Source organism: Lathyrus oleraceus, chromosome 4, assembly GCF_024323335.1.
Source record: "Lathyrus oleraceus cultivar Zhongwan6 chromosome 4, CAAS_Psat_ZW6_1.0, whole genome shotgun sequence".
In the NCBI taxonomy this organism is placed as follows: Eukaryota; Viridiplantae; Streptophyta; class Magnoliopsida; order Fabales; family Fabaceae; genus Lathyrus; species Lathyrus oleraceus.
Genome location: NC_066582.1, coordinates 231,799,302 through 231,808,519, shown reverse-complemented (window position 1 = coordinate 231,808,519; position 9,218 = coordinate 231,799,302).

Here is a 9,218-nt window from a genome sequence, read left to right as displayed (position 1 = left end):
GACCATATTGCAAATTAGAAACTTTGGTCTTATGCCATTTCATTTTCAAACTCACTTTCTTAATCAAACTTGTAAATGAATTTAACTATACTTGACTTAAAATTTCAAAAGCCAAAAATAACTAACACTTATTCAAACATTTTTAGGTCTCTTGTGCCTTTGTTAAATTCAAAATTTTGTTAAAAGCAACTCATTCACTTTGAAATTTATACCACGAACTACGAGATTTTGATCCCTCATTTTTGTGTTGGTATGTAGGCACAAGTCTGAAGGTCTTGTCAAACACAAAAAATATAATTAATGAATTCTTTTCTCATCCCTCCATTCTATTTTATTGCAAACATCATTTTGTATAAAAACACATATGCACACAAAAAAGGGCTCCCAAGGAGTACCTAGGACACTTTGGGTGTTAACACCTTCCCTTTGTGTAACCAACCCCCTTACGTGTAATCTCTGGCATTTTATTAGTTTTGATTTGAAAACTTCTTATTTTTGGGTTTTGTTAGTACTTTTCCCTTTTCCCTTAGAAACAATAAAAGCGCGGTGGCGGCTCTGGTTTAATTGACGTCTAGCTTATCCATAGCTTGATGGTCATGAATTTACCACTACAGAAATTAAGTGCCGACTCTGCTGGGGAGTAGTCTCCAGTGGGTTTAGCCTAGTTTTTTATGTGTATATAATGGTATATTTGATGTATGTATATTTGTTTGTGTGATATAATCTAATTGTTGTGCTTGGTGATCTCTGAGTGGTGAGATAAGTTCTAACCCGAACTTGAGTGCAATTAAGATATGAGGATGGTATAATCATGTTTGACTTGTGTGGATTAGTCCTTAACAAGTTGGCTTGAGATCCATCCGCTCAATGGAGACTCCTTTGGATTTGGAAATGTCACACAAGCTATTTGTGGTTAGGCATTACTCTTTCTGATTTGGGGTGCGAGAAGCTGAGGACCGTAGAACATTTAACCCATCTTGGCATATTTAGGACGTAGTGTGGAGGCTGTTCAAGTGTAGACTTGATAACAGTTGTTACGCGATACTACACTCAGACGAGTTTCTCTTGAGAATATTATGGGTTGATGAGTCAGTCATCCTAACCTATAATATCCGATAGATGGAATTAAGACTCTGGGAACTTTTTAGAACATGATCTGCAGGTTTTATCCTTAGTTCACTCCTTTGGGGTGGTTCTTACCCAAACTCCATGCTCGTGACTCGCAACAAACCCTTGATTCCTGGTTGATCCAATTAAGTCTTGTCAATATAAATGGAACTTGGGTGTTGATAAGGTGTAAACCATAATCCACCAAAATGGATGATTGATCTTGACAATGACTTGATTCATCCTTTGACCTTTGTTTGTTTGCCTTGTGTGTGATCATTTATTTGTGATTGATTCATGCATTCATGCACATCATGTAAGAACAAAAATAGTTCTACAATAGATTCCATGATTTTGATGATAACAAAGGATGAAACCAAAAGTGGTACCCTAACGAAAAGTTTCTAAGTGTGCAGGGTTCTAAAGAAAGAAGAAATAAATCTGATGATGTCATCAGATGCAAAACAAGATCAGATGCAAAATCTCAAGTATCAGAAGCATCTAAAGAGGAATCTCATTCAAGAAGCTCTAAACTCTGGACAAAACTGCAAGTATCAGAAGCATCTGAACATGAAGTAAAGTCTAGAAGCTCTGACTCTGAACAAATGCCTTCTGCAAAGTCTGAAGTTATCAGCGCCATCTGAACATTCAAGAAATAACATCAGAAGCAAATTTCTCCAGATACACAAAGACTCTAATCAGAATCGTTAATCATGATGAAGTAACGTTTAAGCCAAGTTAAAGTTCTGCAAATGGATTTCCTCAATTAGAAAGAGACGTTAATCTCCACTTCCAAGAGAAAAGATACTAATTGTGGTAAGTAGTCACTTCTAAGTGAAAAAGTCTACTGCAGAAGCTATTAATGGAATGGCGTAATTACATCTCAATATCCAACAGATTCAACGCTACTTCAACTCTACTTCAACTCCTATAAATAGAGAAGAAATCTCATTCAGTACATACGAAGAAATCACTAGCCAAAACTATACTGAAATTATATCACGCTCAAGAAAAACATCTTTGTTCTTCAAAGATTTTCACTAAGCTTTTGCTTATCAAGTGAAAAATTTGTTCTTAAGTTTGTAATATTTGCTTTCTTAGAAGCATTCTAGATTACACATCTTGTATCTATTTTTATTTGATTTCCTCAAGTGACTCTTTGTAGTCTGTAGACTTGAGAGGACTAAGAGATTTTCTTCTCTCTTAGGGGTTGTTTGTAATCTTTCAAGATTAGTGGATTAAGTCCTTGTTGAAGGCGAAATCACCTTGGCCGGGTGGACTGGAGTAGCTTTGTGTTATAAGCGAACCAGTATAAAATCATTGTGTGATTTCATTTTGCAAAAGCGCTTATTTTTCAAACAATTCAAACCCCCCTTTCTTGTTTTTCTCACCTTCAATTGGTATCAGAGCTCCGGCTCTGTTATTGATTTTCAAATCAAACACTTAACCGTGTAGAGAGATCCAGTGCGAGAAAAACAAATGGCCCACTCAAATGAGAAAGATTCTTACAATGCCAAGCCTCCTGTTTTTGATGGAGAAAAGTTTGATTACTGGAAAGATAGAATCGAAAGTTTCTTTCTTGGTTATGATGCTGACCTCTGGGACATTGTCACAGATGGATACAAATCTCCAACCTTAAATGGAGCTGAAGTTCCCAGAAGCAAAATGTCAGAAGATCAGAAACGTGAGTTCAAAAATCATCACAAGGCCAGAACAATACTTCTAAATGCCATATCATACAACGAATATGAGAAGATCACCAACAGAGAGACAGCCAAAGATATACTTGACTCTCTAAGGATGACCCATGAAGGAAACTCCCAAGTCAAGGAGACGAAGGCTCTGGCGTTGATCCAGAAATATGAAGCTTTCAAGATGGAAGATGACGAAGCTATAGAAGCTATGTTTTCCAGATTCCAAACTCTTATTGCAGGTCTTAAAGTGCTAGACAAGGGATACACAACTGCAGATCATGTTAAGAAGATTGTCAGAAGTCTGCCAAAGAAATGGAGACCTATGGTTACTGCTCTGAAGTTATCAAAGGATCTGAACAGTATCAGCCTTGAAGAACTTGTTAGTTCTCTCAGAAGCCATGAGATAGAACTAGAGGAGGATGAGCCTCAGAAAAGGAACAAGTCAGTGGCGCTGAAGTCCAGACCTGAAAGACGGAAGTCAGACAGAACCAAAGCTCTCCAGGCAGAAACTGCAGATACTGACGACTCTGAACCTGAAGACTCTGATGATGAAGAAGAACTGTCCTTACTAACCAGAAGAGTTAAGCAACTCTGGAAAAGAAGGAACAACAACAACTTCAGAAGATCAAGACCCAGAGGGGATAGATCAGAGTCAACTTCAAAAGGTAAACCTAATAAAGATATTACCTGTTTTGAATGTAAAGAAACAGGTCATTATAGAAATGAATGCCCCAAGCTGAAGAAAGATAACTCTAAGAAGGAAAGCTTCAAGAAAAATGCCTTCAGAACAAAGAAAGGATTAATGGCCACCTGGGACGATAGTGATTCAGGATCATCAGAATCTGACTCTGATGAACAAGCCAACGTAGCATTTATGGCTACCACATCCAGCAGCTCAGATGAAGAATCTGAAGAGGTATTTTCTGAACTTTCTAGATCTGACTTAGAATCATGTTTATCAGAAACTCTTACCTCTCTTCAGAAATTAAAACAAAAAGTTAAAAGCATTAAAGGTCTTCTTAAAGCAAAATCTGAAGAATGTAGTGAACTTGAGACAACAATTCTAGCACATGAAGATACAATCAAATCTTTAACGTTAGAAAGAGATGGAGCTAAAACAAAAAGCTTAAAATTAGAAGAAGTGTTGTCTCAAGCACCACAAACTTCAAATGAAATTATTTATAAGTATGAAGAAGCCTTTCAACAATTTCTGAAGAATGGGATAAATAGGAGTATTATGGCATCCATGATTTATGGAGTAGGTCAGAATAATAAAAGGGGAATTGGGTATGATTCTGATTCTGATAAAACTTCTACCAGTAACCAAATTAAATCACCTTTTTCATACCACTATACACACACACAAGAACACAAATTTAAAAATGCTAGAAGACCCAAAGTTGTAAGAAACTCTGGGAAAACTAATCTGAAAGGACCCAAGAGATTCTGGGTACCGAAAGATAAGATTATCTATGTTGCAGATATCCTATGCAGCAAAGTTCAGACACCAGTCATGGTACCTGGACTCTGGATGCTCGCGACATATGACGGGAAGAAAGTCTATGTTCCAAAGCCTGGAACTTAAAGACGCTGGCTTTGTAGGCTTCGGAGGAGATCAGAAAGGAAGGATCAGAGGCTCCGGAACTATTGGTAATGGTACTCTTCCCTCTATATCTGATGTTCTTTATGTAGAAGGTTTAATGCATAACCTGTTGTCCATAAGTCAATTAAGTGATAACGGTTATGATGTAATCTTTAATCAAAAAACGTGTAAAGCCATTAATCAGAACGATGGCTCTGTCCTTTTCACAGGCAAGAGGAAAAACAACATTTATAAAATAAATCTTTCTGATTTAAAAGATCAAAATGTTAAATGTTTAATGTCAGTTCACGAAGAGCAATGGGTATGGCATAGACGCTTAGGCCACATTAGCATGAGGAAACTTTCTCAGCTAACTAAACTTGAGTTAGTCAGAGGCTTACCTAAACTGAAGTTTTCTTCAGATGCTCTGTGTGAAGCTTGTCAGAAAGGAAAGTTTTCAAAAACATCTTTTAAAAAGAAAAATGTTGTTTCTACCTCCAAGCCTCTGGAACTTCTTCACATTGACTTATTTGGTCCTGTGAAAACAGCATCAGTCAATGGAAAGAAGTATGGACTAGTAATCGTTGATGATTACAGCCGCTGGACATGGGTAAAATTCCTAAAGCACAAGAGTGAGTCTCACTCTGTATTCACCAGTTTCTGTTCTAAAGTGCAAAAAGAATTTGACTCTAAAATTATTAGAGTCAGAAGTGATCATGGTGGAGAATTTGAAAATAAAGATTTTGAAGAATTATTTGATTCTAATGGAATATCCCATGATTTCTCCTGCCCTAGAACTCCACAACAAAATGGAGTTGTAGAGAGGAAGAATAGGACACTCCAAGAAATGGCCAGAACCATGATCAATGAAACAAATGTAGCAAAGCACTTTTGGGCAGAAGCTGTAAATACAGCGTGTTACATTCAGAATAGAATCTCTATTAGATCTATTCTGGATAAGACTCCCTATGAACTGTGTAAGGGAAGAAAACCCAACATTTCTTATTTTCATCCTTTTGGATGCATTTGTTTTATATTAAATACTAAAGAACATCTGAACAAGTTTGATTCCAAAGCACAGAAAGGTATTATGTTAGGATACTCAGAACGCTCTAAAGGCTACAGAGTATACAACACAGAAACCAAAATTGTGGAGGAATCAATTCATGTTAGATTTGATGATAAGCTTGACCCTGAAAAGTCAAAGCTAGTTGAAAAGTTTGCAGATTTAGAGATCACTCTGGTAGAATCTGAGAAAATTCCAGAAGCACCTGTCACTCCAGACTCTGAAGAAATTAAATCTCCAGAAATTCCAAGGAAAGTCAAGAGTCGTAGCAACGTATCTGAAGACTTGATTTTGGGAAACAAAGATGAACCTGTTAGAACCAGATCTACCTTCAGAACTTCTGAAGATATTCCTCTGGGACTAGTGTCTCTGATTGAGCCTACGTCCTGTGATGAAGCTCTTCAAGATAATGATTGGGTGGCAGCTATGCAAGAAGAGTTAGATCAATTCTCCAAGAATGATGTCTGGGATCTTGTTCCTAAACCCAGAGGCACTCATGTCATTGGAACCAGATGGGTGTTCAGAAACAAACTGAACGAGAAAGGAGAAGTTGTCAGAAACAAAGCACGACTGGTAGCTCAAGGTTATAGTCAACAAGAAGGTATTGATTATAATGAAACTTTTGCTCCAGTCGCAAGGTTAGAGTCTATTCGTCTTCTTGTATCATTTGCTATTAATCACTCTATAAAATTATACCAAATGGATGTCAAGAGTGCATTTCTAAATGGTTATATTTCAGAAGAAGTGTATGTAAATCAACCTCCTGGTTTTGAAAACTCAAATTTTCCAGAACATGTTTTCAAACTTAAGAAATCCTTATATGGACTTAAACAAGCTCCCAGAGCTTGGTATGAACGCTTAAGTAATTTTCTTCTGGAACAAAATTTTATCAGAGGGAAAGTTGATTCTACACTCTTCTGTAAAAATCATAAAAATGATCTCATGATATGCCAAATTTATGTTGATGACATTATTTTTGGTTCTGCTAATATTTCTGTTTGCCAAGAATTTTCTAAGTTAATGCAGGCAGAATTTGAAATGAGTCTAATGCAAGAACTAAAGTTCTTTCTGGGAATTCAAATCAATCAAACTCCAGAAGTCACGTACATTCATCAAAGCAAGTACATTAAAGACGTTCTAAAGAAGTTTGATATGTCTGAATGCAATTCTGCAAAGACTCCCATGCATCCAACTTGCATTCTGGAGAAGGAAGAGGTAAGCAACAAGGTTTGTCAGAAGCTCTATCGAGGTATGATAGGCTCTCTTCTCTATCTGACTGCTACTCGTCCTGATATTCTCTTTAGCGTCTGTCTGTGTGCCAGATTCCAATCAGATCCTAGAGAATCTCATTTAACAGCTGTTAAGAGAATTCTTAAGTATCTGAAAGGAACCCCTAACCTGGGCCTGATGTATGAGAAAACATCAGAGTATAGGCTTTCTGGTTATTGTGATGCAGATTATGCAGGAGATAGAATAGAACGTAAAAGCACATCTGGAAATTGCCAGCTTCTGGGAAACAACTTAATCTCCTGGGCTAGCAAAAGACAGTCAACAATTGCTCTATCAACTGCAGAAGCAGAATATATCTCAGCGTCACTATGCACAACTCAGATGCTCTGGATGAAACATCAGCTAGAAGATCTACAAATCTTTGAGAGTAACATTCCTATCCTTTGTGATAATACTGCTGCTATTTGTTTAAGTAAGAATCCCATTCTACATTCCAGAGCCAAACACATAGAAATTAAACATCATTTTATTAGAGACTATGTTCAGAAAGGAATAGTAACGCTGAAGTTCATTGATACAGAACATCAATGGGCAGATATCTTTACTAAGCCTCTAGCTGAAGATAGATTTCGTTTCATCTTAGAAAATCTGAACATTAAAAATTGTCCTGAGTAAAATTTGGCTCTGAACATGTAAAATGAGACTCTGATAAAAACAAATATACTTCTGCCTCTGACTCTGATACTTCTACCAAGTTAAGAAGATATCTGAGTTAGAAATCTTCAGAAATCCTTTTGTATTCCTGAAGATCAGAAACATCAACACGTGGGGAACATGCGTCTAACTCTAGAACTTCTAGACAGCTGTCAAAAGAAATCAAAGGTCAGAACGCTTGAAAATCTCCTTGAGCAGTGTGCTTACTGTTGGGATTAGACATTCATTAATGAGCTGTAATCATTTTTCCCCCAAACGTGCCATTTTGGTTTTTGTGCTAACGCTGGTATGTGTGTCGTTTTGCATGTGTTTTTACCCTTAGGTATATAAACACTTTTCTCACATTTCACACACTTATCACTCTCACTCACTCTTAAACCCTAAACCCTCTCTCGAAGTTTTCTCTGCAACCTTCTCAGTTCTTCATCTTCTTCATCAATCTTCATCATGAATCCTCAAGAACAATCTGTTTTTGACTTCTCCCAACAAATGGAAGCTGCTTCTAACCCCCAAACCTCAAACACTCAAACACCCATGGTTGTAGATGTTACCACAACCCCAGTTTACAAAGAACCTCACATTTTGGAACGCGAACAACACATAAACCTTTCAACTCCCTTTGAAGGTTTGGATGTTCTATGTGAATCGCTGGTAGATTTTGAAAATTTGAGAAGAAATGGCGTTGATTTAACTGAAGATCTTCGCAAGCAAGGTTGGGAAAACTACTTCAACAGATTGTATGGTCCAATCTATCCTCTTCTGGTGAAAGAGTTCTGGAGATGTGCAGATGCTGATGATGAGTTCATTGTTTCTTTTGTTCTGGGAGTGAAGATCATCATCACAGAAGCATCTATTGCCTCTTTGCTGAACATGGAGAGAACTAGAGGTAAAAGGATTTACAACATTCCTCCAAGGTCCAAGCGCATCACAGAAGTCATTAACCCTACAATCTTCAAAGCAAATGTTGAAGGAAACCCCTCTAAGAACAAGGAGCTTCATCAGAACCTCCGAGTTTGGTTGAAGATTATTCTGGGAACAATCCATCATCGTCCAGCCTCCAACTCTTCAGATTATATAAATGCTGATCAGAAGTGCATCCTCTACTGTATTCAGAAGGGTATTCCAATCAACCTCCCTGTTCTTCTCTTCAGATATCTGAGGGATTCAGTCAGAGAAACAAGGAACAATATGAAGCCCAGATCCTACATTCCTCTGGGAAGATTGCTCTCTGACATCTTCATTGAGCATGGGCTGGTAGATGCTCTGGAAAAGACCAGATGCATGGATGATCTGGCAATTGACGTTGGAAAGCCTCTGAATGCCAGAAATCTGAGGAGTATGGGAATCATCAAAGACATCAGAGTCAAGCCCACTATGAATGTGACCTGGGAAGCTCTGAAGGATCAGAGGAAGATGCCTCATGGCCTTGAAAGGTTCTTCAAAAATGAACCCAGAGATGCCATTGCCATCTACCTTCAGGATCGTCTGGATGAAGGCATTGACGTTTCTGATTTCTGCCTTGAAGACTGTCTGGATTCTGTAGAAGATCTGGTCAGATACAAAAGAGGCCTTTCTGAGAAGAAGATAGCTGAGGAAGCAAGGAAGGCAAAGAAACCCAGAACTGGAGAATCCTCTGGAACCAAAGCTCCTCTGAAAGTCTCTTCTTCCTCTGGTAAGTCCATTCCTCCTGTCTCTTCTGAATCTGTAATGGCTTCCTCTAACCCTCTCTCCTCTCAACCAATTTTTACAACCTCAGAAATACCACCTTCTACCATTAGAACCTCTCAACCTCCACCTGTTCTAAAAATTGCCCGTACTTTTACAA